General features: G+C 38.6%; 1 protein-coding gene across 2 annotated transcripts in view; it reads right to left on the minus strand.

Annotated features, from left to right (window-relative positions):
- Nucleotides 1–12,063, minus strand: part of DLC1 (DLC1 Rho GTPase activating protein) — a 429,208-nt gene that overhangs the window by 239,188 nt on the left and 177,957 nt on the right. The window lies entirely within an intron of this gene.

Here is a 12,063-nt window from a genome sequence, read left to right on the forward strand (position 1 = left end):
TCTGCCCCATGGCAACGGTGTGAGACTATGAATGTTCATGATGGTTTCAAGTTGCTGAATTATGGGGAAATTTGCTATGCAGCAAAAAATAACAAATGCATTTCCCTACTTATTTAAATGAGGAACTTATGACTATCTTTCATATACATCTGCAAAACTATGACTCAACTGAAAGTGCATCTTATTCCCTAGGGAATTAGGTTTTCTTAAAGCTCCTTCAGAAGACGGTTTTGTGTTCAAAGACATTAATTTATCGCTAATATAAAAATTTAAAATTTCTCCTGCTATAATTAAGTTGCATTAATTTACAAAATGGAAATAGGCAGAAAGTGGGCCTCTATTCTTTATTATTATTCTCCTCCCTCATTCTTTGCAGTTAAGTATTTTGCTTGGGTTGATAGTCATCCTTTATTAATTTATATTTGTTGAGCTCTCTTGTATATTTTAAGTGAAAATAGGAACTATATACAGAATAATAAAAATTGATTTCTAAGCTTAAGGAACTTAGAATTTACAATAAATATTAACGTGAGCATACATAGTCAGGCATATGGTATTCGTGCCCTTTTTTTATATATACATAGAGATAAGGGAAAGCAGCAAAATGAATACCTTATTGTTTGGAATATTTACATATTTTATTTAATCCTCACAGCAATTCTATGAGACATAAAGTAGGCATTTTGTTAATTGGTGGTATTATTTCTTTTGTAAATAATATTTTTTATTTAAATATTAATATTTAAATGTTAAATAAATATTTTTCTGATTCTAAAATAAAAGTATTTTAAAGAGTGATAATTTGGAAAGATGCCCCAGCAAGGAGTTAGTGTAAATCAATTCAGCAAACTGGTTTATGGATTACGTGAAACAGCTAATGTGTCCCAATGTCCTTAATACCCTGGCTGAATTACAGCCTGCCAGGAGGTGCCACTGAGCCTGTCGGGGACAGACCTGTTACTTAAGAATAGTTAATAAAGTGTCTGACAAATGAGACTTATTTTTTTTTTGAGTCTTGCATCAGAAGGAGATCTGAAGGCGTTTTTAATTTTTTTGTTGTTGCTGCAGATTTCTTTCAAATGTGCTAACAGAAGAATTTCCAGAAATACCACTAAAAAGCAAATTCAAGGTTTTTAGTAGTTCATATTATTGAGGCATATGTAGTAGACATGTCTCTAGTGCAATTCTTTAAAAATGACTTTAAAATTAGCCTGGTGCGGTGGCGGGCGCCTGTAGTCCCAGCTACTCAGGAGGCTGAGGCAGGAGAATGGTGTGAACCCGGGAGGCGGAGCTTGCAGTGAGCCGAGATTGAGCCACTGCACTCCAGCCTGGGTGACACAGCGAGATTCCGTCTCAAAAAAAAAAAAAATAAAAAAATAAAATAAAAATAAAAAGCCTTTAAAATAAGATCTAACTTTATCAACATAATACAGTTTTATCATACTTTTTCTTCTTTGTGCTAACCTGCATAAGCTCTTAGCTCCTAAATTAAATATATACCATGTACTTTTACTTATGAAATATAAAATAGAAGTTACTTTTTAAGATTAGAGTCTTATTGCATATCAAGCAGTTGCAGTCTTTACTAAATTTGAAAATTTTGGATTTAAGCCAACCAAAATGCAATTGTGTTTTCCTTAATTAATCTTGAAAGTGTTTCGTATGTGTGTGTTTGTAGTGTGTCTGTATTTTTAGGGTGACTATTGGAGATTAAATAGACTTTTGACAACACTTTGGTGATACTGTGCAAAAAGCACTTACCATAAAATAATCCAAATGATTATCTTGTTTGTGTTTTTAAACACTGAATGCTAAAATATGTCCCAAGTTTCTTCTTCTTGAAATGAATCACATAGAAAACAGCTATAACAAAGGTACTGGAGGTAAAGTTCACAACAGAGAAGTTTCTTTTAGCATTCTGTAACTTGTGGCAATTTATAAAACAACTAGGTAAAAACAAAAGGAAGAAAAGAGAAATCTCAGAAGTTGGTCAGGGTAGGCTGTTTGCTGGTTTATTCAGAGCTCTGGAGGTCTGGAAAGGAAGTAGGAATGAGACTAATGAGCTTTTAGTTTTCAGAACAGAGCCAGTCCCTTAAAGAAACTGTTTGATTATTTCGTGGATGGCAAAAAGGGGTAATGTGATACGTACAAGACATTTTTTTCTTGCTTCCCATATTCCTACTAAATTGCACAACACTACAACACTTCCCAAACATATAAACATGTTCTGGGACAATAATTCTGTACACACACACACAGAAAATCTCACAGGGCCATATACGCTGGTGTAAAATATAAAAGGTGGTTGACGGGTGGGTGGTTTCTGAAGCCTGATCCTAAGGTAGAGACATAAAGCATGCTGTCCAAGAACAACTCTCAGTCAGCCATGGGTCTTTCATGTAAAGACCAACCTCTGAAAACATTTGGAAAATGCTATAAAGATTTAAGAACTTACAGAAAAAAGAATGTTTGGCATTATCACTGATGAAGTTCAGGACAGAATATTCTCTGGGAAAAATGGGCGTTAAGAGAAAAGATTGTCTTCTTGCATCACATGTTAAAACATGTAGCGCTTTATGTTTATTTCCAATTAAAGTAAGAAAATAACTCTTTCAGTCAATCATCCAATATATAATAAAGAGTACAGTCATGCACTGTAATGATGCTTTGGTATACACAATGTTGGTCCCATATGATTATAATGGAGCATATATAGAAACCTGACACATGACACTTGATATTGGCATTGCATAGTAGAGGAAATGGTTGACATTCAGTAATGGTGCTGGGCTACTTGGTTTTTCTTATAAAAATATATAAATAAAAAAATACCATCTAGGTTTGTGTGAGTACACTCTATGATGTCTGCACAAGGATGTGTGTCACCTAATGGTGCAATTCTCAGACAGCATCCCTGCTGTTGAGTGATGCATGACTATATTGCAAGGCAATGATGAGGATATTAAAAATTATGAAAAATGAGATCTAAGAGAGAGAAAACTAATCCACATGCAAATTTCACTAAAGATTCAAGAGAGAAACATTTGGCCAGAAGAGGATCTAGCTTTTTATTTATGGAAGACTTGCGTTTACAGCACAGAGCTATGTACATCAGCTGATCTCTACTTAAGAGTTGGGGACGTGTTATAGTAGAACATCCAAAGGCTGACCAAAAAAATACATATACAACTATTATGTATTTATAATTTTTTAAAGAAAAGTACATATAATTGTGCATATAATCGTGCCACTTATAACTGAAGAGCTGCCTACTACTTTCCCTACCCCAACTGGAGCCAGCTTATTAAGTTAGACAGCAATATTGACTCCCAATTATCTTTTCTCCACCAAGTTCACCAAAAGAGCCTGGCAAATCAGGTTATGTCTAAGTTGTAAAGTGGTAAACCTGGGACTCCTAGGTATTCCCTTTCCAGGTTAGCTAGACCAGTGGTTCTCAAACTTCAGCGTGCATTGGAATCATCTACTGGGCCTGCTCTCAAAGTTTTCTATTCCTTAGGTCACTAGGTCAAGGGTTGGGCTGAAGAAGTTATATTTTCTTCAAGTTCTCAGGCAGCACTGCTGAGGCTCTAGGACTCATATTTTGAGAAGTACTGAGCTAGGAGAACACACTGGTGTGATTGAATGAACTGTTGTGGCATATGGCTGTGCCTGAGGTGATTTTGTGATCAGTAGAAACAGACCACTTGCAGTTTTTTTTGTTTTTTGGCTTTTTTTTCCGAGACGGAGTCTCACTCTGTCACCCAGGCTGGAGTGCAGTGGCGCAATCTCAGCTCATTGCAAGCTCCAACTCCCAGGTTCTCGCCATTCTCCTGCCTCAGCCTCCTGAGTAGCTGCGACTACAGGTGTCCGCCACCATGCCCGGCTAATTTTTTTTGTATTTTTAGAAGAGACGGGGTTTCACCATGTTAGCCATGATGGTCTTGATCTCCTGATCTCGTGATATGTCTGTCTTGGCCTCCCAAAGTGCTGGGATTGCGGGCGTGAGCCACTGCGCCCGGTGCCACTTGCAGTTTTAGGTCATGTGAAGTAGACATCAAAGAGTGATGCCCCAAATGAGATCTGACCAAGAAAGACTATTTCTAGAGTTCAGATAGCAATTGCTGGATTTACAAATAATGTAATTACATTTTGCTAGTGTTTTGTGCCTATACTTATTAAAACATAAAACATATTTTATTTTATAATTTTTTATTTCTGGCATTTTTTTCTTTGTTGTGGGGGGCGGGTCTCATTATGTTGCCCTGGCTGGTCTTGAACTCCTGGGCTCAAGCGATCTTCCTGCCTCAGGTTATCATTATTAGGATTATAGACTTAAGTCACTACCCCAGCTGAAACCTATTTTCTGTTTCCTGTATCCACTGCATAGTATTCATCCACCCACTTGACAAAAATGTACTGAGCCTCTACTCTGTATCAGGCACTGTGTCAAGTACTAGAGATATTAGCAGTGAACAAAGGTAGACGTTGTCTCTGGCCTTATGAACCTCACAGCACAGTGGGGGAAGTCAATGTTAAACAAACAATTAAACAAATGGCAATTAATTAAACACCATGGAGAGTGTTAGAAAGAAAAGTTCAGAGAGGGCAACTTCATTGAGCTTTTCTGAGGAACTAACATTTGATTTGACACCTAAACAAGAACGAGGCAAAATATAGGTGGAAGAGCACTTCTCAAACTGGGAATTACATGTGCAAAAGTCATAGGTAAGAATCTTGGCAAGAGTTCCAGGCTAGGATCTGAAAATCGAAAGGAGTAGCTGGAATCTGGTGAGTGATGGAAAGGAGAGCATGAGATGATGCTGCCGAGGCAGTGACTAGATCAGGCAAGCCCTTGTAGTTGATGCTAATAAGCCCTGAGCATCTATACATGGGTTTTAAATAGATAAATGATGTGATTTGTGGTTTCAAAAGATCTCTGTGGCTGCTATGAGGAGGATATATCTGGAAGAAGGTGATGAGAGTAGAGATGGCATTGACAGGTAAGTGGTAACAGCTCAAGAAAGAACTGACTGCTGATTAGGCTGGGCTGCTAGTGATGAAGATGGGGAGAAGTGTTCATACCTCAGTTATATTTTGGAGATAGAGGTATGTTTTGGTACTGAGTTGATTGCGGGAGTGTCAAAGACATAGCAGTCGAAGAAGACTCTCAGATTCTTGCCCTGTGAAGCTGAGAAGATGAAAGTACCATCCATATAACTAGAGAAGACTACAGCTGAAGTGGACTGGGTGGTAACAGGAGCTGAATTTGTTTTTGGACAAGCTCAACTAGAGAGAGTTGTGAAACTTTTAAACCGCTGGTTTTAGGAGTCTGGAGGTGAGAATAGAGGTCTGGGCTGAAATGTAAGTTTGAGGGTATCTGAAGCTGGGGAGATGAGGACCTTATGGTTTGAGACTCTGACATGGGAAAGGAGTGGGCTTGAGACTGGATGCAGGTGTTCAAGGGCCCAATTGAGGAGGAGCCAGCAGAGTGAAGTGATGAGGACCAGCCAGAGGTGAAAGGGGAAGACCAGAGGAGTGTGATGTCACAGAAGCGGAAGGAACAGACTCTTCCAAAATGAGCTGGACAGTCAATAGGCTGGAGTGATATGGGATCGGGTAAGATGAGAACGTAAATGTGATCATTCCATCCTGCAATGTGGAAGTCACTGAAAAAAGTCAGCAAGGGTAGATGTGGAAATGTGAACGGGATAGGAAGCTGGATCAGAACGAGCTGAAGAGCAAGCTGGAGGGTAGGAAGCAAAGACATTTATTCACTGAATCACTGATCCAGACATTGATTCATTCAATTCATTATTTGAACAAGTATCACAGGAGCAGCAACTCAGCTCTGGGAAAAAAGATGAAGAACCAAGTCCTGCCTTGGAGTGGCTCATCACAGTCTAGATGGGGAGACCAAATGAGTAAATACCTTTTCCTCATCCCTTCTTCCCAAATTGAATCTGAAAACAAATATTACTTTCTGGATTTATGACTATCTGCTGGTCCCATAGAACTTTCCAATTTTTTCACATCAAGACATACATTCATAGAAAATGATAATATTGGTCCAGATCATTGGAATGCATAGAAGCGGGGTCAAGATTGGAGTTGTATCTTAGAATTTACTAGGATATATCCCTGTTGTTGAATCTAGACTGTGGAATAAATGGAATGTAGTCATCCCCAGACTGGTTTAACCCCAGTCATCACCTAATCTATATAAGGTAAATTCTATCAATAGCTACCTTCTTCCCATCACAACTATAGTTCAGGGAGGCTAGAAGAAAGAAATGACTTCTAAAAGTATTGACTTTTTTCTACTAAATTTTGGGGTGACTTGGTTTAGGGGTATTTTGGGGTAACTTGGTTTAGGGGTATTTTTAACTCCTCATCTGTTCTATGATTAGGAAACATTTTCACCACTAAAGTAGAATTTTTCTGTTATATATTATGATTAAAAATCTTTCTGCATATTCTTGTATATACATTAGAATGTCATGCCTTGTTTCTCCAGCAAAACTCTTAGGATCCTTAAGAACAGGAGCTGTGTATATATTTTCTTTCTTTTTGTCCTCTCTATGCCAGTGTGGTACCTTTCTTGTAGTAAGTAATGGTTATTGATTGATATATACACAAGTACATGAAGTCCATGTTTAATACTCAGGTTTTATTGTTGCAGAGTTTGAGAAAAGAACATTGCTTCATTATCCAGTGTTTATTTTTTATTTTTATTTTTACATTTAGAGACAGAATCTTGCCCTGTGGCCCAGGCTGGAGTGCAGTGGCACGATCATAGCTCACTGCAACCTCTAACTCCTAGGCTTAAGTGACCCTCCCACCTCAACTTCCTCAGTAGAGAAGACTACAGCTGAAGTGGACTAGGTGGTAACAGGAGCTGTTACAACTATAGTTGTGATGGGACTACAGGTGCACACCACCATGTCTGGATAATTTAAAATTTTTTTGTAGAGATAGAATCTTGCTATGTTGCCCAGGCTGGTCTTCAAGTGATCATCCTTTCTTGGCCTCCCAAAGTGCTGCGATTGCAGGAATAAACCACCACACCCAGCCTATTATCCAGTGTTTAAAAACAAGACTGATTTTTGCCTTTGGGTGGTTGACTCATCTGATATCAAAAGAACCCAGTACAACCTGGCAGAGGTGGAACGTTAGCAAACTATGTACACCCATGTTTTTATTTTTATGTACTCAATGGAATCCTCATGAACTTTTGACTGAACACGAAGGTCTACCTTGCTGAGCTAGGTTACAGGTCTGTTGAATCTCTGCCTCTTTTTCCGTGCCACCCTCCTTTAGCAGAATGTTGTGTATTCTGTGAGCTCTGAGCAAATATTAATTCTAGATAATTATATAGGCCAGTACATTCAAACCAGTCACTAGTTACCTTCGTCTACATCTTCTTTGCTAATCAAGGGACTTCCTATCATGAAGCTGTGATCTCTGCATCATGTGTCAAGGTCCCAGGTCACGGGTACAGACAACAAACACACAGTGAGAGGGGATGAGGTGACCAGGGGTTAGGATTATTACATCTGTCTTTCCTCACTACCTTCCTTTTGAATTTTTTAATCTTGTTTACTTGTTAAATTTTTCTTTAGACTCTGTGCCTCTACAAACCGAACATGATTCAAAATACCTTTCCTTACAAGGCTCATTTTCACGAGCCTGGAAACAGGTTAGCCTTATAGATAGGTGTTCCACCCTCTGCAAAATGTTTACACACTTGAAGTTAGGTTAAAATAAACATAATGGATAGACATGGAGAGGAAAAAAAATAAAGCAAAGAATAAATCCAGAAAGCTCACAATGAGCACCAAGGGTATCTGAACCAGGAGGAGAAAAGCTCACTATATTCTTTATGATTCGCCCAGAGCCAGGTTCCTCTGGTTCCTTTGGCTGGATTCCTGGTCTCTTATTGCAGCCTTCTAGTAAATAAATGGTCACAGTGGTTTTACTGGGACCCTATACAGATTGGTGTTTTGTAAACAAGCCCAAACTTTTAATTCAATTTCTAATTTTTGCTATTTTGTAAGCACCACATTGGCTACTCTGGAAAATAATGATTGATAGGAGTAAACGTGGTATTCTTTTGGGTGGCAATTCCAATTGTTAGGATTCTTTTTTGCTCAGAGATCTGAGTCTATGAATCCATGGCTTAAGAGTATAGAGAACAAATTCTAAGCTGAATAGTATTTTAATAAGTCTGGCTCAATAAAAGGCAACATTCCAAAGAAGACTGAGTAAAGAACTTCCAAGTTGAGGTGGTTATTATGAGGATAAATAGTGTTTGGTTAAAATAGCTATTGCTACAGAGGATCAAAAAAGAGAAAGAATCAGTATGTGTAATTTTGTCACATAGCTGAATTCTGTTCACCATATAATGCTCTCAAATTTAAAATGTCTGTGTTCTAATTCAGAAATGATGGAGAAACATCAGAAGAAACCCCCAACTAACCCAAAACCAAAAAAAAAAAAAAAAAAAAAAAAATCCCTACCAAATCCAAGAAACTTTTCATAAAACCTGAAACTCAGTATTTTCTACTTTCTGTTTAAAAGTACAACCTATTTTTTCAAGTTTCTAAGATTTCAGAAGCATAAAAATTTTTGCCTACCAAAAGGAATAAAATATTGATATTGGCATTGAGTCAGTCCTCACTCCTTGTTTTAAGCGGCTTTAATATGATTCTTGCTGTGCCTTCTTTCTTTTTCCTAGGCTGTTTCTTGACATAACAAGTTGAGAATGTGACCAGGGGACAATGTGTGTAACTTCTGTACACGAAGACTCAAGCCATGTTAGGTTGATGTCAGCTTCCACAAAAATGACAAAATATTATTTTTAAACACATAAATTAGCTTCAGCATGTTTAATGACCTCTAAATCACATGCAGTAAAACCTTGATTGGACATGGAATGTAAATTGCTTATTTTTCTTAATGCCCGTTTAAATTAAAAAAAAAAAAACCACCTTATTTCAACCATTTAAAAAAATCATTGTAAAGTGCATTAGCATGTTTTCCTGGCTTAGCGAATGAAACATAATGAACACAATGCAATCTTTCTATAAATATTGGTTCTTGCAGTGCCTCCAGCTCCAAATTATCTGAGCTACACTCTTCATTCCTTGGTTTCAAGAAATATACCTTAGAGTCAGAGAATGACTAGAGCACACATAACATACCCTGGTAGCTGCTGGAAACAATGTTCACTATTGACTGATTTTCTTTTTTTCCTCTCTCTCTCTCTCTTTTTTTTTTCCTTTTAAGATGGAGTCTGACTCTGTTGCCCAGACTGGAGTGCAGTGGCACGATCTCGGCTCATTGCAACTTCCACCTCTGAGGTTCAAGCGATTCTCCTGCCTCAGTCTCCTGAGTAGTTGGGATTACAGATGCCTACCACCACCCCCCACCAATTTTTGTATGTTTAGTAGAGATGGAGTTTTTCCATGTTGGCCTGGCTGGGCTGATCTCGAACCCCTGACCTCAAGTGAAACGCCCACCTTGACCTCCCAGAGACGTGAGCCACCATGTCTGGCCCACTATTGACTGATTTTCTTGAGTTTGCTTTTTCTTTAAGAAGTAAATTATAAGTTACTTGATTAACCCATTAATTAACCTAGGTTTACTGATATTTTACAGAATTAATATAGTTTATTTGGAACAATATATTAAAATGTGATTTTTATTTTATTTTGTTTTACTGAGTCACTGCTGAAATGGATTCTTAAGAGTGGTTCTCAGATGCTGAAATTTCCTGCCCAAAGGTTTAAAGAAAATACAGTTTATGTTTATCCTCCCTAAAGGCAGAGGAATGGATTAAATTACCTTTCTAGAATTGTGGCAACACTATGATTCTAGAAAAACTAACTGAATTTAATTTTAAAATATATTACAGTTTTTTTCATATTGCACTTACTACTTATATAAATTGTTTAAATTATTTTTTCTTTGTCCATATTGCATACATGAATACATTTTTGCAAAATATTCCCTACCTATCAATGTTATACAAGATTTTCTTTGAGATACAGAATAACAATTTCATTCTTATTTTTTTCTTTTCTTAGAGACAGGGTCTTCCTTTATTGCCCAGGCTGGAGTGCATTGGCACAATCATAGCTCACTGCGGCTTGGAACACCTCGGCAAGCCATCCTCCCACCTCAGCCTCCTAAGTAGCTAAGACTACAGGTGAGCACCACTGTGCCCAGCTAATTTTTTTTTTTTTTGTATCGATGAGGGTGTCATTATTTTGTCCAGGTTGGCCTTGAACTCCTGGACTCAAGTGATCTTCCTGCTTTAGACTCCCAATATGTGGGGATTAACAGGTATAAACCATCATGCCCAGCAAAAATAAACATTTTCTAAGACTTAAACTGCTTAACAAGGACATTTCCAGATGTACTGGGAAATGGCTCTCCTGCTTATTACAGAAAGTGCCCTTCATGTGTTCTCACCCCCCTCTTACTTAAAATATAGCTTTATTTAGAATGTGTACAACAAAATTTATAGTAACTCAAACTAAATGGGTTCTCCAAATGGTTTCAAATGACATTCTCCTTCTTTACCTAACATCACTTTGCTAGGTAGCTACAAACGTGTTTATTTTATGAGACTCCACAATAGAGTAGAGACAGCATTAAAAGATTTTAGCAAACCCAGAGTTATTCAGACACAGAAACTTTTCAAGTGTCTTCTCTGTGTTCCAGGCGCCCTACACGTACTGGGAAAACAGTGACGAACAGAACTTGAAAAGCCCCTTTGCTCATGAGGCTAACCTTCTGGTAGGGGAGATTGCCTAATGACATGGAAAACAAATAAGTCAATGCCGTATTCAGATAACTGTTAGGAAGAAGAGTGAATAAGGCCATATGGTGGAGAGCGAGGGATGCTTGGAGAGGGGGTGCGAAGTGGCTTTAGCCAAGGTTACCAGGGATGTCAGCTCTCATGGTGGTGACATTTGAGTTGCACCCTGAATAACCAAGAGATAGCATTGCAAGCACTGACACAGAGGAGAGAAGCAGGGGGAGTGGCAAGTGTGGAGCCCTTGCGAGGGAAATGAGCTTGGTGTGCTCAAAGGACAGAGACAAGGCTAGCGTCACTGCTAGCACAGTAGAAGATACGGGAGAAGAAAAGGAAAAGAGGTCAGGGAGTAGGGACAGGCCAGATCTGTGAGTCCCCCTCGAGGAGTTTTATGTTGGCAGCGATGGGGAGCAGCTGGAAGTTTTAAGCAGGGAGAGTAACATGAGTGGATTAATATACGGAAAGATCACTGTGCACACAGGGTAGACTGCGCAGGCAGGGGAGAAGGCAGGAGACCAGCTAGGAAACAATGGGGACTAAACCAGGTTTGTGGGAGACAGACATCAATTGTCTCTAGGCAAGGATAAGGCAAGAGGAAAACATCAGGAGTTATTTTGTAGATAAAGTGGGCAGGACTTACTAATGCATGGACTGGATGAGTCATTTGAAGAAAAGAGAAGAATCAAAAATTCCTTCTGGGTGTTTGATCTGGTTGAAACCCTGGTGTGTCAGAGGGTATGGGGGGAAGACACCAATTGTCCTGTTTTTGTCATGTTAAAAATGAGATGCTTTTTAGATATCCAAAGTAGAGATTTAAGTCATAATCATAGCTATTATTTATCAGTGCCTATTATGTGGCAGGCCCTGCTCTAAGCCCTTTTATGGACAATAGCTCATTTATGCCTCTTAAGTTCATCTGGAAATAGGGACTGCTATTGTGGCTGCTAAGGTTGTAATAAATGGCAGAGTCTGAATTAGTCCACTGGCTCAGGGGCTTTAGCTGGTTGTCACTGTGCTAAGCCAAGGAGGGAGAGACAAGTCTGGACTCAGGGGAGAGGTCCAAACTGCAGGTATACATTTTAGAATCATCAGCCTACAAGGTGTTTTTAAGACCATGGGGGCAGGATGAGATCTTCCAAAGAGAGAAAACAGACAGGAAGAAAGGATGGCTGGAGATAATGCCTTGGGGTCTGTCACAATTTAGAAGTCTCTTGGAGGAGAAAGAGCAAAGGAGTGTGAGAAAT

This window comes from Macaca mulatta, chromosome 8 (assembly GCF_049350105.2).
Source record: "Macaca mulatta isolate MMU2019108-1 chromosome 8, T2T-MMU8v2.0, whole genome shotgun sequence".
Taxonomy (NCBI): Eukaryota; Metazoa; Chordata; class Mammalia; order Primates; family Cercopithecidae; genus Macaca; species Macaca mulatta.